The sequence below is a fragment of the Podarcis gaigeae genome (genome assembly GCF_964106915.1).
Source record: "Podarcis gaigeae genome assembly, chromosome: 7".
NCBI classification, from domain to species: Eukaryota; Metazoa; Chordata; class Lepidosauria; order Squamata; family Lacertidae; genus Podarcis; species Podarcis gaigeae.
The window spans coordinates 10,304,962-10,326,584 of record NC_139683.1 but is presented as its reverse complement, the minus strand read 5'-3'; the positions used below and the strand labels follow the sequence as shown (position 1 = coordinate 10,326,584).

At 43.3% G+C, this 21,623-nt stretch overlaps 1 protein-coding gene and 1 long non-coding RNA gene across 5 annotated transcripts in view; one reads left to right on the top strand and one right to left on the bottom strand.

Annotated features, from left to right (window-relative positions):
• The window catches only part of LOC310849341, a 462,163-nt gene that overhangs the window by 242,171 nt on the left and 198,369 nt on the right, over positions 1-21,623 (top strand). The window lies entirely within an intron of this gene.
• Positions 1-21,623, bottom strand: part of ST3GAL1 (ST3 beta-galactoside alpha-2,3-sialyltransferase 1) — a 112,085-nt gene that overhangs the window by 72,811 nt on the left and 17,651 nt on the right. The window contains exon 1 of one of the 4 annotated variants that reach the window (XM_083749352.1): positions 3,261-3,392. The exons of the other annotated variants lie outside the window; for them this stretch is intronic. The gene's annotated coding sequence lies outside the window, so the exon portion shown is untranslated. Of the gene's footprint in view, positions 1-3,260; positions 3,393-21,623 lie in introns of those variants that run through there. 4 annotated transcript variants of the gene reach the window in all.

Sequence of the window (21,623 nt, the reverse complement as noted above, 5' to 3'; positions counted from 1 at the left end):
TAAACATTTCAATGTAGTATAGGATCAAAATAAGTTTATTTATTTATTTGCAGACCTAATATAAATAAGATTACCCGGCAAAAACAAGCTCACATCTCTCATTGAGTATGCATACATACTCAAGAGTTGAAAAGGACCCCAATCTAGTCCAACTCACTGCAGTACAGGAATATTAACTAAAGCATCCCTGACAGTTGGACATCCACCTCCCATGGGAGTCTGTTCCACTGCTGAACAGATCTTATTGTCAGAAAGTTTAGTCAGATTTTCCTTTCTTGTAACTTCCTTGGTTCGAGTCCTACGCTCCGCAGCAGGAAAAAACAAGCATGCTCCCCTCTTCCACGTGACAGCCCTCGAGATATTTGAAGACGGCTATCGTATCAGTCTCTTCTACCATCTCAGAATCCTGCCATGTCATTCTGATGCATCTGATTGAAAAGGCTCAGGTTGCACAGAACTAGGAAGTCGAAAAGGGTTTATCTTGCTCCCTCACTTAAAAAAATTAAAGGGGGGGGGGAGCTTCCTGCAGATTGCACACTTCCTGCAAGTGCCACATAATAATCACTCATTCCGCACATGTAAGAAGTTGGTCGTTTAGTGTGCGCCACTTTGTAATTCCCTGCCTACTGAGATCAAGCAGGCACCTTCACTGTACTCTTTCCGGTGCCAGCTAAAAGCATTCTTGTTTAGGCAAGTCTACCCAGATGTTTTGAATTGATCTGCTTTGAATTTGCCATATTTCAAAAAGGAAAAACCAGGACACCCCCCAAAAAATTGAGCTTAGGAAGACCCAAAAATGACTGAGCTTTTTTTTAAGGAAACCCCCAAAATTGCTGAGCTGCTTCTTCTTTCTTTTTTTAAAGGAAAACTTCAAATTTGTTCAGCTTCTTTTTTTACAAAACCACCAAAAAACCCTGGATTTTTCTATTGACTAGTCTAAGATCCAGGGCAAATCTCTCCCCCTGACATCAATTTCACCTTTGAAATTCCGGTAATGTCGGGACGTACGGCGGCTCTAGTTTAGGCAAACCTACAGATGTTTGGAAAGCTGAAGTAATTTTAATCTGCTTTAGTATTTAAAAACTTTTGCGTGTTTTAAAATACGACTTGAGTTTTTCACAATTTTAATACCCTTTTGTTACCTTCTTTGAAGTTTGTTTGGGTTTTGTTTTTGCTTTCACAATGAAGTGATGCATAATTTTTATGAAATAAATCCATAGTGCAGAGAGAAAGGGTTTGTGAAGTTTCCTCTCCCACTTGCAAGTTTAAAGCATGTGGAGGGAGATTCTGGTGTGGGTGACATTTACAAAACAAAACAAAAGACACCTACTCTGCAATCTGATATTCTGCAGTTGAAAACACGGATGCTCATCCTGTACAATGGGCAGGCTGTCTCTTAAAGCAAAATAAACAACTTACAAAACACGAAGACTGTCCCCCCCCCCTTGCTTAAGGCTCTGCCTGCAGGGATGCGCCCCCCCCAACTGTGTTAAACGTGGCTGTTCTTTGGTATGAAATGTGCAGCACAGAAAATTCCCGTTTCCTTAATGTATGCATTGACTTGCTTGCACTGCAAAGCGCAATTCTGAAATCCGAGTTGAAGTTTTCTATAAAGTTACTATAGTGACAAACTCGCATGCATTTAATGACTGATAAACCACCCGTTCATCAACGCTTCTCCCACTCACCCACCCCTGGCAATAACCACCTTCTAAATGCTTTTGAGTTTCAGCTACTCTATAATAAGCAAAAACAGATCCCAGGAGAGATTAAACGCCCCCAAGTCATTTAAAACTAAACTACTGTGGTCAGTTTACTAAACCGGCCTCCTTCAGAAAGCCAGTGCAGGCCAGGATATTGCAGACAAAAACCACAACACCAACACACACACACAGAGAGAGAGAGAGCAAGGAAGGAAGGAAGTACAATGATAGTAATTGCAGCTTTTGACACTTGAGGTGTGTATTTTTAGGACCCACTTATTTTGTGACTGTTAAGTTGCGTTAAACTGCATTTAACATTGTGTTTTCATGTTGTAACCCGCCCCAAAACCTTAGAGTGAAGGGCATGTAAAAAGCAAATTAATAAGAATAATTTGTAAACAGTGGAGATGGCTAAATCAGCCGGTGGTTTGGGGGTTTGCGAATAACAGGAGAGCCATTGGTCACAGCACCCTAAGCTTTCATCTGTTGTAATGTTAGAGATCATGAGCCGCATTTGTGGCCAGTGATCATGTGACAAATCACAGCTCAGTGGGAGAGCACAGGCTCAATCACATGTCCATTCCCTGATGCCTCCAAGTACAACAGGGAAAGTCTTCGCCCTGATTCCCCAGAGAGCTGCTGTTGTAGACCAGGAATTGCCAATAGGGCACCCCAGAGATGTTGCTGGGTCAAAACTCCCACTAGCTGATGACCAGAGTTGTCATACTTCAATAGGATATGGAGGGCACAGCATTGGTTTCCCTTGGTGTAGACAACAGTGTTTGAAATTAGCCAGGCGCATTATGCACCTCTCGGCCACTTGTGACCAAGTGAAGATGCCTGGGTGCCAGGATGGTGCCTGACATCTCCACCATCTGGAGGTGCATGCCTGGGGATCCTTGGATCTGGACTGTTTGTATACACTAACCCCCCGTCCTGTAGAATTCTATCAATTATATTTTATCTGCACACGCAGAACGAATTTCAGGAACCAAAATGCTTTCTCTGTGCAGCCTGAGCAGGAAGAGTGAACAACATTCTCCTTCTCGGTAGTGGCAGCCACCCTGTGGAACGCCCTCCCATCAGATGTCAAAGAAATAAACAACTATCTGATGTTTAGAAGACATCTGAAGGCAGCCCTGGTTTAGGGAAGTTTTTAATGATTGATGTTTTAATGTATTTTTAATCTTTTGTTGGAAGCCGCCCAGAGTGGCTGGGGAAACCGAGCCAGATGGGTGGGGTACAAATAATAAATTGTTGTTGTTGTTGTTGCTTCTCTTCACTTACCCCAGCTGGCTGCCCTGCTCACGGCTGTGAAGAATATTCCTACGTTATGAATGGCCCATGTCACCATTAAGAAAAAGAGGCCAATATATAGGTGGGCTGTGATTTTTCTTCCTTTAAGTTCTCAAAGCTCTTAACCTAGCTAGATGTTTAACTGTTTTGGCAAGTATAGCCTTGGTTTAAGATGCCGTTTGGTGCCTAGTTTATACATCTGAGTTTCTAACACTGGTTGAACTACACAGATCAACAGTGGTTCAATCATAAGGCCACTACGATATTTGCAGTCCTTTGGGGAAGGGCGCAGTGTTTGTCATGTGAAAAGGTTCCTAGATCAGTCCCTAACGAAAGCTGCTGGAAGTGTAGACAGCCCTGATCTAGACGGACCAGCTATCTAGCTCAGCCTCACGCCCCACAGTGCTTGCTTGGAGTCGTCTGCTCATGGGTGCTGGATAAATCATGCAGGTGGCCACTTTGCCACCAGTCACAAGCAAATCTAGGTGTTTGGGGGTGGGGGCGGGACATCGGCCAACAGGGAACACGGGGAGCCAAGCACAGAACAACCCATCCACCTCCTCTAAATCAGCACAAACAATTCTAAAAACATCACAACTGCCTTGTCAGACCAGTGCAGAAATCTATATAGTGCAGAGTTCAATTTCCAGCATCAGTCAGCTTCTAGGAAATTCAAGAAAAGGCCATGAATGCAGTGGCGGACCTACATTTTTGTGGCCCCAAGCTTGAATTTTCAGGGGGGGGCCCATCGCAAACCATCAGTGAGGTTTCGGTAACCACTTTTATCTCCTTCAGTGGGGCTGTTCTACCAGAATTTTCTTTTTTTAATGTAACTACTACATTTCAGATTTTGATTAAAACTGCTAAACTGAATTATCTCATATTACATGGAGCACATTTTACAAAATACTCTTTTTCTGTTTTTTCTAGCAACCTATTCAAGTACAGTTTCATTGTATGAGAGCTTCCTTGCAATGCCCTTTTCTAGAGGCAATATGCATCAAGTTAAGTGCTCTTCAGCAAAACAGACAACTTACCGAAACAGTCCACCTTTACGACATCTATGCTACCCACTCTCAAACTTTGGGATTGTTGAATATATCTATCATCTATCTATCTATCTATCTATCATCTATCATCTATCTATCATATATCATATATCATCTATCATCTATCTATCATATATCATCTATCATCTCTCTCTCTCTCTCTCTCTCTCTCTCTCTCTATCTATCTATCTATATCTATCATCTGTCTGTCATACACACACACATATACATATATACATACTGTATACATATATACACACATACATATACACACACACATATACATATATATAGTAGTCAAATTGGGTTGTGCAACCGTAATCTAGACTATTAGATCCAATTTTTTTTTAACAAGGAGGACTGAAGTCTGATCCAGGGGACCCCCCCCCCCCAGATTAGGGCACCTAGAGCTTAATATTTGTTAAATTTCATAGCAGATTTGCCTCTGCATGAATTTAGGCAGGGAACTTTCTTTCCGTTGTCTGAGGGTCAGCTTCTCAGGGACCAGATACCAGGGGTATTCAGTGCTCTTTGTTCATTTCAGCAGGTTTACTCTGAGTAAAACATAGTTGAATACCACCCTATGCACCTTGCCATGTGCAAACATGCCCGGGAGGCAGATTCGAGTGGCTTTTCAAATGCTTCCGTCTTCTTCAGCTTCCTTCTCAGGATTTATTTCCATTTGTGCCAGAGGACTCTCAACTCTAAGAATATGCTGATTTATTCCTCCTACCAGCTCCCGGCTTCTTGTCGGGGGAGATTGCTAGCTGCCTTCAAATTAAAGCCCACAAGCTTATGATGTCTATCGGGGGTCCATTTCCTTTTGAAGGCCCCCCGCAGAGCCCTCCATTCAAGCGATAGGAAATTACACGAGTCCGACTGACTGGAGAACATGCAACTTTTACACCTGTGAAGTCTGAGGTAACTTCAAAGCAAAGGAGGTCCTGGCTTTGGAATTCGAAATGAGCACTACTTATTCAGTCAGGAAATTATTGAGAGTGGGCAGAGAAATCCCTACGCTGAAAGGTACATTTCCTTATGGGAGATAGGGAAGAATCTAACAATATGCTAGTGCCTCAGTTCCTCTTCTGCAGAACTGGGAAACAGGTCAAGTCACCTTCTTGACTTCAGAAATATTTTTAAGGAGCTGATGAAATGATGTCCTGGTAGAAAAATGGTCCTTAGGGGGGCAGGTTATTTAGTGGTCTTTTATATGGAAATCAACCAGAAAGGATATAGTGGCAATTCTCTCTCTCTCTCTCTCTCTCTCTCTCTCTCACACACACACACACACACCACATACACACACACACACACACACACACACACACACACCTTGACTGTTCCTCCAGTGTGCGATTTTATTGTGGGTGTTCTCTGCAACTTGTTCTTCCCACAAAAACAGTGTTCCTTTGGTGGACTTATATTCTCCACTTTAATGCTACCACATTATCACTGTCTGCACGCCCTGCAAAAGTTTATTACACTCTGTCATTAACCCTCCCTTTTACTTGCATTTCCTCAGCTAAAAAGCCCCCAAAGCTGCAATTTTCCCCCTTGCAGAGCAGTTGCCCCAGAGATCCCTGATCATTTTGATTGCCCTTTTCCAACTCGGCAGCGCCTACATATCCAGTTGCCACTCGAGTGTTCGGTAATTAAACGCCGAGAAATCAAGTGGCGAGCCTGAAGATGGGAATCAGAGAAGAGCCAGCAAGCACACTTGGAGAGCTGGGAGCGTGCTTTCTGCAAGAAATCGCAGAGAACAGCAACGTTCGGGAAAATGGATATTGCAGATTGTTATATGAAAAAGTGCAAGCATAACTAAGAGAGGGGAGAAACAAAGATTCAGAAATGCAAAGAATATATTGACAAAGTCTGAAAGGACTAAAAGGACAAATATACAGCGCAGCACCAAAGGGACAATAACGTATGAACTCCTACAAATACTCCCTTTACAGATAATAAATATACGGAAGAGTAAATGTATTCTCCACCTGCGATTTCCATTCTTAATGAGAATAAAGGTTCTATGGTCTGAAATAAGCCAGATATTTGCACATGCAGGTGGCACCGAGAGACCATGTGCCTCAATACTTGTATAAGAAATAAAATAATAAAAACATGTGAGATCGTTCAAGCGCTGTCCTTTAGATACTTTTAGCTCGTGAGAGATCTTTTCAAGAAGAGAAAACTGGAGATCCTCTCCAAAGAGTTAGGGGAAGAATGCCATATTTTGGGGGACATCATTACTTCATATAGTTGTTTAACAATACCAGTGAGGCAATGCATCTCCAAGATATGTCTCATGGGCCTGCCCTGTTTATAAGAATCGAAGTTCCTATTCAGTGCTTTGTTGCTGCCGGAGGGAAACAAAACAGTCTGGAAAGGGAACCCACACAAAGCAAAACAATGCCCAAGACTGTAAGAGGCCTCTTCTCCTGCCAAAATGGTTTCTGCCGCAGCAATGCTAGGTAATACCACTCTCAGACTGCCTGGAACCAGCCAGGTGGAGGAGAAATAATGGGGATGGGAGACGATGACAGTTTGGAAAGGGTATCAGCAAATTGATTTTGACAGCTGTATAGGAGAAGGATTTTTAGTATTCACAGATGGATATGACAGCCCCATCATAAAGTGTGGGGGGAGCACAGAGAGACAGAATTTCCATTTCCTTGGTTTGAAGTGCTATTGTCAAGTAGCTGCTTAGATATACAGCAGCTGGGGAGGTTACGGCGAGAGAGGATGGAGAGATCTCCCTCAGCAGAACCGTGTCCAAATGTTTGGCTGGTCACAAAGTTAGTTCTGCTGTGCTTCCTGCAAAATAGGGGTGGAGAGCCTCTGAACACCCAGACATCACTAGGCTTCTGTTTCCATCATCTGCAACCAACATGGGCCAACGGTCCAGGATGATTGGAGCTCGAGCAACAACATCCAGCGGGTCAGAGATTTATTGGCCCCTTTGTGTCCTGCCTTTCCTCAAAGGATCGCAAGCATCTCTCCTTCCCATTTTATCCTCACAACACTTCTTGTGACCTTGGACCCTGGGTATCTTGACCCCCGGATCACCTGACTACATTAACTGACATACTCCTGACCAGGCATAGGCAAACTCCAGATGTTTTGGGACTACAATTCCTATCACCCCTGACCACTGGTGTTGTTAGCTAGGGATGATGGGAGTTGTAGTCCCAAAACATCTGGAGGGCCGAGTTTGCCTAGGGGCTGGACTGAACCTTGTATATGGGCTCTGCCCTTCTGTATCCTCAAGTACTCAACTGGTTAACTGGCTTCTCCCTCCACTGAGCTCCGCCATGGCTGGCAGCACCGGACTACAATATTCTCCTGCTTTGATCTTAACCAAATACTTCAGTATCCCAAGCAGGAAGCATTCCTTACGGAGCTTGGTTTTTGCAGATCACAAAAGCTCACAATGGCGAGCACTTCTCGTGGCAGTTTGGAGAGCTCGGAGTTGCATATCTGCTATTTCTATCTCGTGCTTGAGGTTTTCTTGGGGGAAGCAATTGTGCTCTCTGCAGGCACAGGGAAGTCCTGATGAATGTCATTCTTCAGGCTCATGTTGAGTTAGCAGCACATGAAGCAGAAATAGGTCTTATTTTTTCCATCCAAGAACAGAACTTTAATTCCCTCCCCCAGTCAGTGCTTTCAGACACACTGAAGTTTCATTTTTTTAAACTGAAGTTTTTAAAAAATTATTATTGCCAATTGGGCATGTTTTACCCAAAACAATGGGGAAGTGGGTAATAATAATAATAATATTTATTATTTATACCCCGCCCATCTGGCCAGGCTTCCCCAGCCACTCTCGGCGGCTTCCAACAAAATATTAAAATACAGTAATGCATCAAACATTAAAAGCTTCCCTAAGCAGGGCTGACTTCAGATGTCCAGCAGGGCTTAATAATAAAAATAATAAATTTATATTCCGCCCACCTGACTGGGTTTGCAAAGGGTTGGAATCAATGACCCTCGTGGTCCCTTCCAACTCTCCAACTCCTTGATTCTATGATCTAGTTCAGCACATTGGCTGCTCCTGACATAAAGACCGTCCCAGGTAAACCCACCCTCCCTGAAAAGTTGGCTGGAGAGGGAAGAATCTGTTCTCTGGGTCCTGAGAATGGCAGAGGCATGGCTGGTTGGGACAATGGGTAGGGCCCCTATCACAAGGCCCTTATCAGAAGACGGGGCCTTTGACTGCGGAACTCCTTGCCACAGGATAACTGGTTGGCTCCCTTGCCTTTGTTGTCTGGCGCACGTCATTTTGCTCTGGCAGGCATCAGAGCTTCAGGGACGAGTCTGCCCCCCCCCCCCCCCGCTCTGTTTTTACAAGGCTTCGGTTTTTAAAGCCATTTTTATCTGTTGCTGTTATTGTACTGCATTGTCATTGTTTTCTTGCTTCTTTGCACTTTGTCAACCTTAACTGTTAAGCTGCCCCGGGCTCTGCACTGCAGCAGATGGGTGGAGTCCGCATCTTTTCATTAAAAAGCGACTCTGCCGAAAGAGAAATGCAGTGGTTTGGAAATCTGTCCGAGAAAAGCAAAGTGTGGCAAAAGACTCATTGTTTCTCCCTGCCACTAGCAAGTTATTTTTCCCATCTGGGGGTCTCTGCCTGTTTGCCTAAGTTGATTACGCAGCAGCACTTCCCCTCCTAATCTTTGGCCAACATGACTTATAAACATTCTTCAGGAGGTGAATGGGCATCTTGAGCACAGATCCTAGACAGACACGTTCTCCTTCTACAGCAATGGTCCCCAAACCCACTGGCTCTACAAACTCATCCCCAGTGCCCCCTACCCTATAAAAAAAATTATTCAAACAAGCCCAGTAAGAAAGATAACAGCACAGCAAAATTCAAAACAGTGAACAATTAATTGCACATTTATTCAAAATCCAATTAAAACGATTTAGTTCCATTCTTCTGCGGAGTCTCGCAATCTATCTTTGGATATGAGGCTCTCCAATTTCTCTCCAGAGTTCTGTGTTGTTTGCTTCCCGCACCCACGTATTGTAAGCCCTCCTGCTAGTCTTAGTGCACCCATCGCAGAGGACTTTCAAAAATTTAGGGTCTCCACACTAACACCGCATTATTCCATCGGCCTGAGTCGCTTCTCATCACATTTTGATGATGTTCCTAACACTCCACGTTCCATGGCATGTTGTGTTGCCCTTCAGCTTTTCATGGTTCTCTGGTCATTAGTTTAATTAATTCAACAAAACTGATGAAAACTTGATCCACAGACACCAGCTTCTCAAAGGCACTCCACTTAAACTCCCTACTAGGAAATCCCTGGGGTGGGGGGGGCGGTACTGTATCAATTTAGGAACCACAGATCTAAGTGATCTTACAGATCTATACAGGGGCAGGCAGGCTTTCGTTCTGAGCGGACCTTGTATCCGAGTGGTTTAGAAGCAAGAAAAAGGAAGGTTGCTGATCTCTGGAGCGCTTGCAACATAAATTTCGTCAGGGGAGGCAGCAAAGAGGCGAGAGATACAGTTGAGCAGATGCAAAGACGTGCGCTCAAGCTCTGCTTTGCAAATTGTGCCAATACATCATAATGGCTTTATATGCCAGTATCCAAAGCAAACCTTGCCCAAGGTTTGTAACAAAGTCCATAAGCTCACAAGACTAGAAGACCTGCTCCCTGCTGCATGACCCATTTCCACCTGGCCTAGGGGGCGGAACCCAGACTCGCCCTGAAAAACCAAGAGGCTCTTGGGAGGCAGGTGAGACACTGCTGGAACAACTCTTGGATTGGGGCATCTGGCTAAAAAATGTTTTAAAATGTTTTAATTTTGGTTCCTCTGTTTTGTTTTTTGTTGGGTTGGGGTTGGTTCAATGTTTAGTTGGGGCTGGCGGTTATTTTAATTTGGGTGTAACTAAACTGATCATTACTATTTTGTTTTTATTATTCTACTGATTTATTTATAGTCTGTATAAGATATTCTGCTTTTTAATGTTTGATGTTGTTATGTTTTTATATACAGTGGTACCTTGGTTGTTGAACAGCTTGGCTACCGAACAAATCAGTCCCAACGCCTCAAACCCGTAAGTGTTCTGGTTTGCGAACGTTTTTGGGAAGCCAAACATCCGATGCAGCTTCCGACTGAGTGCAGGAAGCTGCCGCAGGCAATTGGAAGCTGTGCCTTGGTTTTCAAATGGTTCCGTGAGTCGAATGGACTCCCGGAATGGATTAAGTTAAACAACCAAGATACCACTGCATTTTGTAAGCCACCCAGAGTGGCTGGGGAAACCCAGCCAGATGGGCGGGATATAACTAATAAAAATTTATTAATTATTAATTATTATTATTATTATCATTATTAATTACTACTACTACTACGTCCCAACCCATATTGCTTTGCTTCGCTCCAGGAAACCATGATCACCAGTAAGCCAAGGACAAACTCTGGCTGCATCATAGTTTCTTGAATTTCAGATTCAACTCTACACTAGGAATTGTGGTTTGTTTCATCCAAGCACAAGTGAGGAGAAGAAATATGGGCGCACACATAAGCCAAACTCTACGGATTTCCATGACATGTAAGCACAACCTTGGTCTGCCAAAGCTTTGCCGCTGAGCTATTGGGAAGAAGAGCTTGCAGATCAGGGATGGAGAATCTTGTTGTTGTCCGACAGTTTCTTCCAGTTATTCCTGACCGTTGGCCCTGCTAAACAAACACACCCACACCACAATCTGCTAAAACTGGGCACACGGCACAAGCGATGCAGAACCTGGTGCTCCTACAGGTCACTGTCCCCGCCCCAGCTATTTCTGTTTGTTCATTTGTGGCCAAGAACTGCTGATACCAAATCTTAGGACTGGCAGAATGCCCAGGGACATGGAATAAGCCAGCAAAACCATCTGCCAAACTAAACGTTATTTGTGCATGTGTCCGAACTCAAATGTTTCCTGAGATAACAGAGATTGCAGGAGATTGGGGAACTTACAGGGGGAGATCTGTGTGTGTTTAACCCCTCCAGCGCATGATATGCACTAACTAAAACGCCCACCCACCCAGGGGAGTATTTCTGCATCGACTGAGCTCGAGAGTTTTGGAGGCTGCCCAGAACATGCCCTAACTGCTAGGTAAATCTCACTCTATAGGCCAGGAGCCAGCACTGTCCGCAGACACTTCCGGGTCACGTGGCCAGCGTGACAAGCTGCATCTGGTGAGCCAGCGCAGCACACGGAACGCCGTTTACCTTCCCGCTGGTAAGCGGTCCCTATTTATCTACTTCAACCCAGGGGTGCTTTCGAACTGCTAGGTTGGCAGGCGCTGGGACCAAGCAGCGGGAGCGCACCCCGCCGCGGGGATTTGAACCGCCGACCATGCGATCGGCAAGTCCTAGACCCTGAGGTTTTACCCACAGCGCCACTCGCGTCCCCAACTGCTAGGTTGGGACATTTGCAGTGGAGAGAATCAGCTGTCTGGGGGAGGGTTAAGCAACGCCCCCCTTCCACATCCCAGATGTCCCCTGCAAAAGTGCCCCCCAGGACCTACATCAGTGCTGCAAAGGAATCGCAAGATGGGGAGCTTCATTTTTTTCAGAGTTTTGACAACTCGGCTCCGTCCGTGGATGCAGAATGTAGCTATTGTGGTGGCCAGAAGCCATCGATAGAATTTTCTCCCGTGATTTTATCTAATCCTCTTTTTTTAAGCCACACATGGTAACAGGACAGCCATCTCCAAGTATTTTAAAGGGCTGGTGCACAGATGGAGCAAATCTGATTTCTGCCGCTCTGGAGGGCCAAACCCGAAGCAATGGGTTGAAATTAAAACAAAGGGATTTCAGTTAATGTTGTTGGAATCATAGGATTGTAGAGTTGGAAGGGAATCTGAGAGTTCATCTATCCAAGCCCCTTGCAATGCAGGAATATGCAGCTGTCCCATTCGAGGATTGAACCTGCAAACTTGGCGTCATTGGCACCATGCTCTAACCAACTGAGATATCCAAAAGTTCCCTGGAGAAACAGTGGAACAGGCTGTCTTGCAAGTCGGGCTCTCCTTCACTAGAGACATTTAAGCAGAAGCTAGACAATGGACTCTTTGCATGGTCGGGGTTGGGTGAGATGACCCCTGAGGTCATTTCCACCTCTGCCATTTTATGACCTAAAAGGTATAGGGACCCCTGACCATTAGGTCCAGTCATGGCCGACTCTGGGGTTGCGGCGCTCATCTCACTTTACTGGCCGAGGGAGCTGGCGTACAGCTTCCGGATCATGTGGCCAGCATGATTAAGCTGCTTCTGGCGAACCAGAGCAGCACACAGAAACGCCATTTACCTTCCCACCGGAGTGGTACCTATTTATCTACTTGCACTTTTGACGTGCTTTCAAACTGCTAGGTTGGCAGGAGCAGGGACTGAACAATGGGAGCTCACCCCGTCATGGGGATTCGAACCGCCGACCTTCTGATTGGGAAGCCCTAGGCTCTGTGGTTTAACCCACAGCGCCACCCGCATCCCATATTTTATGACCTAGGATTTCCTAAAGATGACTTTCCCCCTGGTCTTGTGCTGCTTCTTGCATTGGAAGATTGCCAGTATCTTGACCTTATCTTCTTTTTTTGACTTAAGTCCTCTGCACTACCGCAAATATACCTGAGTTAAGAGCACTGAAAAGCCACTACAGAGACTTCCTTCCAAAGTCTGCCACCATTTCAAAACCCTTCTAATACTGCCTTCAGAAAGCTACGCATAGAGTTATGATCACAATTGCCCCCCGCCCCCATTTCTCAATATCACATCCCACTGGAAATGGAGGCAACAGATCTAATTAGACGGAGGCGAATTTTGGAAAGGAAAAAGAGACGAAACCTAATGTTAATGAGGTTGCTTTGGCTGAAATTACACCTCAGAAATTAACATCAAGGCCAATCATACATACATCCAGGGAATTAGGCTAAACCTTTCATGAAATTATGTTCACATAGGAAAGAGGTACATGCATGAAAAGATCAGGCATATTTTATTGGCTTTAATTAAAATTCACTGAATCACAGAGAACGACCATAGCTGAGTTTGATGTTTATATGCTGACGTTCTCAGGTTCAATCCCTAAAAGCAGACGTTCTCAGGTTCAATCCCTAAAAGCAGACTGGGTGGGACTGACCTCTGCCCATCAAAGCAAGCCCCGCCATGGGTCAATAATGCAACTGGAAGAAGAGAGTTTTGCAGAGGCCAGCTACAGAATGGTGAGTGAAGAAGTGTCCTATTTACCATCCTCTGGACCTCCTGGGAAAACTCCCCAAACAAGGTCTGGGGATGGCTGCTGGGATTGGGTGGGGGCCAGTAACAGCCCCTCTAAACTCCTGGGCCCTCAGCCACTGTCTCGCCTGGCCAGCCAGTGCCTTCAGGTCTTCCTGCTGCCAGCTGGAACCAGATGTGAGTCCAGTGTAGCTGACTGAGTGCAGAATGGGCCACAGCTGTGGGCAGTCAAAGGATGCTCCATCAACCTTGGTGCCTGCCCATAAAAGCAAGTCTAGAGTCAGAGACTCTAGGGAGATGTTGGGATTGTGAGTATGTGATCTGAGTTTGTTTGGGTCCTGGGTGAGTGCCAAGGTGGATGGGTGGAGCCCTGGGTGAGAACCAGTTGGCTGAGAGGTCCTGGGTGCCAAGGTGTGTCAAAAAGAGGAAAAATTCGTAGCAGTATGCACCTATCAGTAATTTGTGTTGATTGTTTTCATGTGCATTTTCATAACATTTGTTGCTGCTTTAGGTTTCTGTACACTGGTTAGGGAAACTTTTGCATATTAAGTGTTATAGAAAAGGTCTAAATAAATTAAAAGAATAAACTTGGAGAGCTATTGCCAGTTATAGTAGACAGCTTGGCTAACGTGATGTCAAACTGATCCCGATGCAAGTTTGATAAGTTGTTTTAATATACACAAGTATTCTTCAATGAAAACATAGTTGAATTTGGTGAGAAATTTGACTCAATTTCATTTTAGGACAAAGGTAAACACTTCAGATGAATCTTCTCCAAATCCATTTGGAATCAAAAGCTAACAAATTGCTACAACAATGGATTTAAACTCTGGCAATTTTAGCCTGAGGCACGTTTTCATGGCCCCTTATCCGAAGGGAAACAGATATCCTCGAGCTTAAGAACTTTACTTAACAACTTAATCAAGTTTCAGAAAGTTGTGGGAAATGCTGGTCCATGTGTTATTTTTCTTGGACTTGACTCTACAATTCCATTCAGAATTTTTAAGTCATTGCAATGTCTACCCCAAGAGACGCTCAGCTGCAAAGTTCTGTGAATGCCCGAGAAATTAGACATGAGTAATTGTGCCTCAATAAACTTTTACGGCAGTGTTGGCTCTCCAGAGAAAATGTGACATCCGAAGAATGTAGGAAATTGCCTGCAGTGTTTGGTTTGTGAGGAACCCATGCATAGGATTACCAAGACTATCCAGAGGAATTGGGGAGGAAGTAAGATAAGAACATAAGAGCCCGTTGGATCAGGCCAACGGCCCAGCTAGTCCGGCATCTGGTTCTCACAGTGGACAACCACAAACCCAAAAGCAGGACCTGAGTGCAACAGCACTTTTGGTTTCCAGCACCTGGTATTCTGGGACATGATGCCTCAGCCAGTGGTGGTACATCTTGCCGATTAGTTTCCTACTTCAAAGGGAAGTGTACCGAGTGCTGCCACAGGCTGTGTCGCCAGAGTGGTGCATGCTCTAGTTATCTCTCGCTTGGACTACTTTAATGTGCTCTATGTGGGGCTACCTTTGAAGGTGACTCAGAAACTATAACTAATCCAGAATGCGGCAGCTAGACTGGTGACTGGGAGCGGCCACCGAGACCACATAACAATGAAAGACCTACATTGGTACGTTTCCGAGCACAATTCAAAGTGTTGGTGCTAAATGGCCCCGGCCCAGTATACCTGAAGGAGCATCTCCACCCCCATCGTTCTGCCCGGACAATGAGGTCCCGTGCCGAGGGCCTTCTGGCATTTCCCTCACTGTGAAAAGCCAAGTTACAGGGAACCAGGCAGAGGGCCTTCTTGGTAGTGGCACCCGCCCTATAGAACACCCTCCCACCAGATGTCAAAGAGAAAAACAACTACGAGACTTTTAGAAGATATCTGAAGGTAGCCCTATTTAGGGAAACTTTTAATGTTTAATAGACTGTTGTATTTTAATATTCTGTTGAAAGCCACCCAGAGTGGCTGGGGAAACCCAGCCAGATGGGCGGGGTATAAATAATGACTTGTTGTTGTTGTTGTGGTTGTGGTTGTGGTTGTGGTGGTTGTTGTATTTATTATTTGACCTATAAAGCCTTAAACGGCTCAGGCCCACAATACCTCAAGGACCACCTCTTTCCATATGAACCTACCCAGACCCTGAAATCATCTCTGAGGCCCTCCTTCGTTTGCCTCCTCCACAAGAGTTCGGAGAACGGGGCCTTCTCTGCAGTGGCTCCCGTCTGTGGAATGCTCTCCCCAGGGAAGTTCGCCTGGTGCCTTCATTATACACCTTTAGGCGCCAGGCAAAAACGTTCCTTTTGAACCAGGCCTTTGGTTGATCTGAATTACATCCTATGCCCTTTTAAAATGTGGCTCTTGGAAGAGGGCTGTTACTGGGTTATTGTTTATATTTTGATTATATATATTGTGAACCACCCTGAGACCTCCGGGTATAGGGTGATATATAAATTCAATAATTGAATAAGAATACCAACACCCAGCAAAATCTGTCACTTAAGGGATATCCTCCAGTTCACTTTTGAATATATAGCTCAGTCGGCAAAGCATGAGACTCTTAATCTCAGGGTTGTGGGTTTGAGTCCCACATTGGGCAAAAGATTCCTGCATTGCAGGGGTTTAGACTAGATGACCCCTGAAGTCCCTTTCCAGCCCTACAGTTCCATGATCTACCCAAGGGGTTTTCTGGATCTGCAAGGAATTGAAAAACAACAATGAAACCAAGCAAAGTATACATGCAGATTGCAATCACAGAGGAAGCCAAACCAATCACTGAAATCCACGACTGTGATCTCAGCAGTAAAACAGGTATATTTCAATGCCTTATACAGAGCAGGCCATAATAAATCTACCATTACTTCTGCTTTCCACCCAGAGTTTCGGCCGTCACTGTTGGCAGCTGACCACATAGTTCAGTGGTTAAATAATCGTATCACCAAGGTTGATAAAACGTATTTGCTTGTTTCAACATCTTTCGATCTCAGGTTACACCACAAAGGAAATGTTCAATGTTGTGCTTGGCTCTTTGTGGAGATGTAGATTTACGAAACAGGCATGTGATTGGGATGGAATGGGGAAGGAACTGCCTGAAAATAAGTAGATCTACATCATGGATCAAGATTAATGTTATGCTTTATGGGAAAAGTGAGCTTAAGTTTCTATTTATACAAATAGTTGCTTTTAGCGGGGGGGGGGGGGTGCTTTCTTCCCTCCCCTTAACACTGGACTGAGAAAGCTGTGGCCCTCCAGATGTTGCTGGCTCTTACTCTTATAAGCATCACTCAGCATGGTTTGTTGTTGTTGTTTAGTCGTTTCCGACTTATCATGACCCCATGGACCAGAGCACACCAGGCACGCCTGTCTTCCATTGCCTCCCGCAGTTTGGTCAAACTCATGCTGGTAGCTCCGAGAACACTATCCAACCATCTCATCCTCTGTCGTCCCCTTCTCCGTATGCCCTCCATCAGGGTCTTTTCCAGGGAGTCTTCTCATGAGGTGGCCAAAGTATTGGAGCCTCAGCTTCACGATCTGTCCTTCCAGTGAGCATTCAGGGCTGATTTCCTTCAGAATGGATAGGTTTGATCTTGCAGTCCATGGGACTCTCAAGAGTCTCCTCCAGCACCATAAATCAAAAGCATCAATTCTTTGGTGATCAGCCTTCTTTATGGTCCAGTTCTCACTTCCATACGTCACTACTGGGAAAACCTTAACTATACCTTGGTTGGCAAGGTGATGTCTCTGCTTTTTAAGATGCTGTCTAGGTTTGTCATTGCTTTTCTCCCAAGAAGCAGGCGTCTTTTAATTTCGTGGCTGCTGTCACCATCTGCAGTGATCATGGAGCCCAAGAAAGTAAAATGGTCCGGAATTGGCAGAGTTGTAGTTCAACAGCTGGGTGGCCGTAAGAACATAGATTCCCTCCTAGATCAGGCCAATGGCCCATCTAGTCCACCATCTTGTTCTCACAGAGGCCAACCAGAAGCCTGCGAGAAACCTACAAGCAGGATTCAAACACAAGAGCTCTCTCCTTTCCTGTAGTCTCCCAACAACTAGTATAAGGGTTCGAAATTAGCCAGAAGCCAGGTGCATTTGGCACCTGGCTATTGGCTACTTGTGACCAAGTGAAGATGCCTGGGTGCCAGTATGGTGGTCTGACATCTCCATCTGGAGGTGCATGCCTGGGGATCAGTGGATCTGGACCGTTTGTATAAACTAATACCACATCCTGTGGAATTCTATCCGTTCTATTTTATCTGCACAATCGGAATGAATTTCAGGAGCCAAAATGCTTTTTCTGTGCAGCCTGAGCAGGAGCGGTGAACAATGTTATAGTTAATTGTTCTCGCTTATCTTCACTTACCCTACCCGGCTGCCCTGTTCACTGTTGTGAAGAATATTCTGACATTATCAATGGCCCGTGTCACCATTAAGAGAAAGAGGTCGGAAAAGGCCAAAATATATGTGGACTGTCGCTGGATCAAGTGACTTTTCTTCTTTAAGTTCTCAAAGTTCTCAACCGAGCTCAAGGTTGTAATCTGAACTAGCCAGATGTTTAATTGATAGTCAATCACAGTCAGTCCATCATTTGGAAAATAAGACTTTAGAGCTGACTTGACCAAAAATGGTAACTAGACATTCCGTTCTGACAACTGTAATCTTGGTTTAAGGAGATATTTGGCACCTAGCTTATATATCTGAGTCCCCAGCCCCCTATAATTTTTATTAAATTTTCTGTTTTACATTTTAGAATATTCATTTAAGCAACCTTAAAATATCAGTGACTTCCCTTCTTCTCTTTCCATGGTTTGTTTTGCATAAGACAAATCCCTGCATATTTTTACATAAACTAAGCCATTCAGTATTCCATTATTACAGCCATCAAAACTTATTTACACTGTTGAATTTATCTTAAGATACATATCGGAGTTTCATGGCAACTTCCTGTATGGCACTGAGTTGAACTTCCTCAACAGAAATGAGTTGCATCAGTAACTTATTATGCTACGGTTTCATCCTTTCTGCTGTGATCCTGCCCCCACCCAAAAATAAATAAATAACCCCTTCTTAAAGATATTGTCTATAAGAGTTTACCTTTGCCTTTAATGAGAGGGCAATAAGGATTTGCATATAAACATGGACTGGAAATCAAGGACAATATGAATTCGTGGTTATCTTTTCTTTTTTAAAAAAAAAAAATTCCTTTTATTAAATTTCATTTGTCACACATACACAAAAGAACAAAAACAATTAAAGCAACAGGAAAAAGAAAAAAGAAAAATTACAAGTACTCATTAAATCCAGTACTCATTAAGTCAAATAACATAAAAAAGTAAAAAAAAAAAAAAAGGCACCAAAAAAGTGGGGGGAAAGGGTATAAGATAAGAAATAAAGTAGAAATAAACTAATACATAACACATACTGGCTGACTTCCCTCCCTCCTGATTTCGGTTCCTAATTTTAAGAATTTCATTTTTACCGCTGATATTGGTTAATTGATTTATACATCGGAAGTTTCATAACAGACCTGCTATATTTGGTAGGTTTCTATAGTTACCTTCAATATATGTCATGAATTTAATCCAGTCGTTGTTTAACTTTGTATTCTTTTGGTTTCTAATTCTCTGCGTCATTTTTGCTAATTCGACGAAGTTGTATAATTTCGTTTGCCATTCCCTCACCGTTGGTATATTTATGTTTTTCCAATTTTGGGCGATTAGCATTCTGGCCGCTGCTGTTGAATATTGAAATAGGACTCTATCTTCTTTCCTAATTTCTTCTCCAATAATACCTAATAGGAAGGCCTCTGGCTTTTTAGGAAATGTGTATCTAAGTATTTTTTTTAACTCATTATATATCGTGTCCCAAATTTTTTTTATTTCGTCACATGTCCACCACATGTGTATAAAATTGCCTTCCTTTGTTTTGCATTTCCAGCAGGCCTTATTTCCAGTCTTGTACATCCTACTTAGTTTTTCTGGTGTAATATACCATCTATATATCATCTTCTCTAAGTTTTCTCTAATTGCAACACTCGCCGTGAATTTTATTCCCTCATTCCACAATTTTGACCATTTTTCATATTCTATATTATGCCCCAGATCTATCGCCCATTTGACCATAACTTCCTTGATTTCTTCATCTTTTGTGTCCCATTCCAATAATAAATTGTACATTTTAGATAATAATTTAGATTTACTTTCTATTATTCCAATCTGAAATTTTGATTTCTTTTCGTTCATTCCAATTTTTTTATCTTCTAACCAAATTGCATTGATTTGATGGTACTGCAACCAACTTGTCAGCTTTTCCTTCAGCTCCTCGTATGGCCTCAGTTTCCAGCTGTCTTCCAATCTTGTCAATAGGTCTTCATATGTCAATTTCTGCTCCTCCATATTTGTTTTTTTAATTGTTAGGATATTTGTTGGGGACAGCCACCAGGGTGTTCTCCATTCTAGCAATTTTTTGTTTTTTTCCCAAACTTCATATAATGGTCCCCTAATGATGTGGCTTGAGAACCCTTTGTGGGCCTTCTCTTTATTTGACCACAGGTAGGCGTGCCAGCCAAACCTGTTGTCTGCCCCTTCCAAGTCTAATAAATCAGTATTTTCCAAGGTTATCCAATCTTTAACCCAACATAGGCAGGCGGCCTCGTAATATAATTTTAAGTTAGGGACTGCAAGTCCCCCTCTCTCCTTTCGGTCTGTAAGTAGTTTAAATCTAATCCTTGGCCTCCTTCCCTGCCATATAAATCGTGAAAGAATTTTCTGCCAGTCTTTGAATAATTTTGACCCTCTAATTACAGGAATATTTTGAAACAAGAACAACATTTTTGGGAGAACATTAATTTTTATTGCCTCCATCCTGCCCATCCAAGAGAGATTAACTCTGTTCCAAACATCCAAGTCTTTTTTGATTTCTTTCCATGTTGTCGTATAATTATCTTCAATTAAGTTTATGTTTTTTGGTGTAAGCCCTATTCCTAAATATTTTATTTTTTTGACCACCTTTATCCCATGTTTTCTCTCCAATTTTTCTCTTTCCTCGTTTCCCAGGTTCTTTATTAACATTTTTGTTTTTAATTTGTTCAGTTTGAAACCGGATAGTTTACCATATCTTTTCTTTTGAAACAGGGCAAATATCCAGGAATATTATTCCTCGAAACTCTGAAAGATTAGATTTGAAGCTCTGATTGAATCATAGACTCATAGAATTGTAGAATTGGATGGGACCCTGGCGGCTTAGGAGGTTTCATCCAATTCTCAGCTTCCAATATGAGGTCACTGTTGTATGCTTTGGTCATGCAGGTATACCAAGCACGCCAAATAAAGTTTATAATTAATTCTGGAAAATACAACTGACACAGAATGGAACAGAAAGATGTTATAATTTGCTAATTAACTACATAAGGGATATTACTTCAGGAAGAAGAGTACACAGAGGTTTTAATTAGTGTCTAGAGTTAAGAATCTCGGAGACGTTCATAAATTTACATGTAATGACTAAAAGAAAGCCATTATTATTATTATTACCACTTGATAAATTGGCAGGCATTGAAATTATGACTATCCAAAGTATCGTGCAGAACAGAAATATTTGAAGGAACATTGAAACTCTGAATTACAAATAGAAACCTAGCGGTCAAAGGGTAAAAGCACAATCTGACATTTGCTTACTCAGAAGTCAGGGTAAGGGTGCATGCACCGAATTGCAGCTTTAACTGAATTGTCACAAAACTGACTGAGTAGCCAATCTGTTAGAAATCACTCAATATATGCTGGGTCTTACATACTAAGCCTGCACTGAAAAGAGTTTGGATTTTAAATCACAGCCAAGGCAGAAACTGCCTTCAACCTGAAGGCTTTCAGGATCAAGGTGTTTGTTGTCACCTGATGTTGAGGATGAGAAGAAGCTCATTCTGTTTCTGAGCTTCCAAAAACTTCTAACATGTTGCGAGGCGAAGGAACTCAAGTGTTGTGTGTGCAGCCCAATCCTATACAAAGATTAGTAAGCCCATTCTACAGACACATGTAGTTGTATTATACTGTAAATCACCATATTTTTCGCTCTATAAGACGCACCAGACCATAAGACGCACCTAGTTTTTGGAGGAGGAAAACAAGAAAAAAAATATTCTGAATCCCAGAAGCCAGAACAGCAAGAGGGATCGCTGCGCAGCCTGCATTCGCTCCATAAGACGCGCACACATTTCCCCTTACTTTTTAGGAGGGAAAAAGTGCATCTTATAGAGCAAAAAATACGGTAACCTGATCCGAGGCAGAAAGGGTATTGTTACGTCCAAAAACATAGCCACTCCAAATGGTACCTTTTTATTTCCATTATTTGTG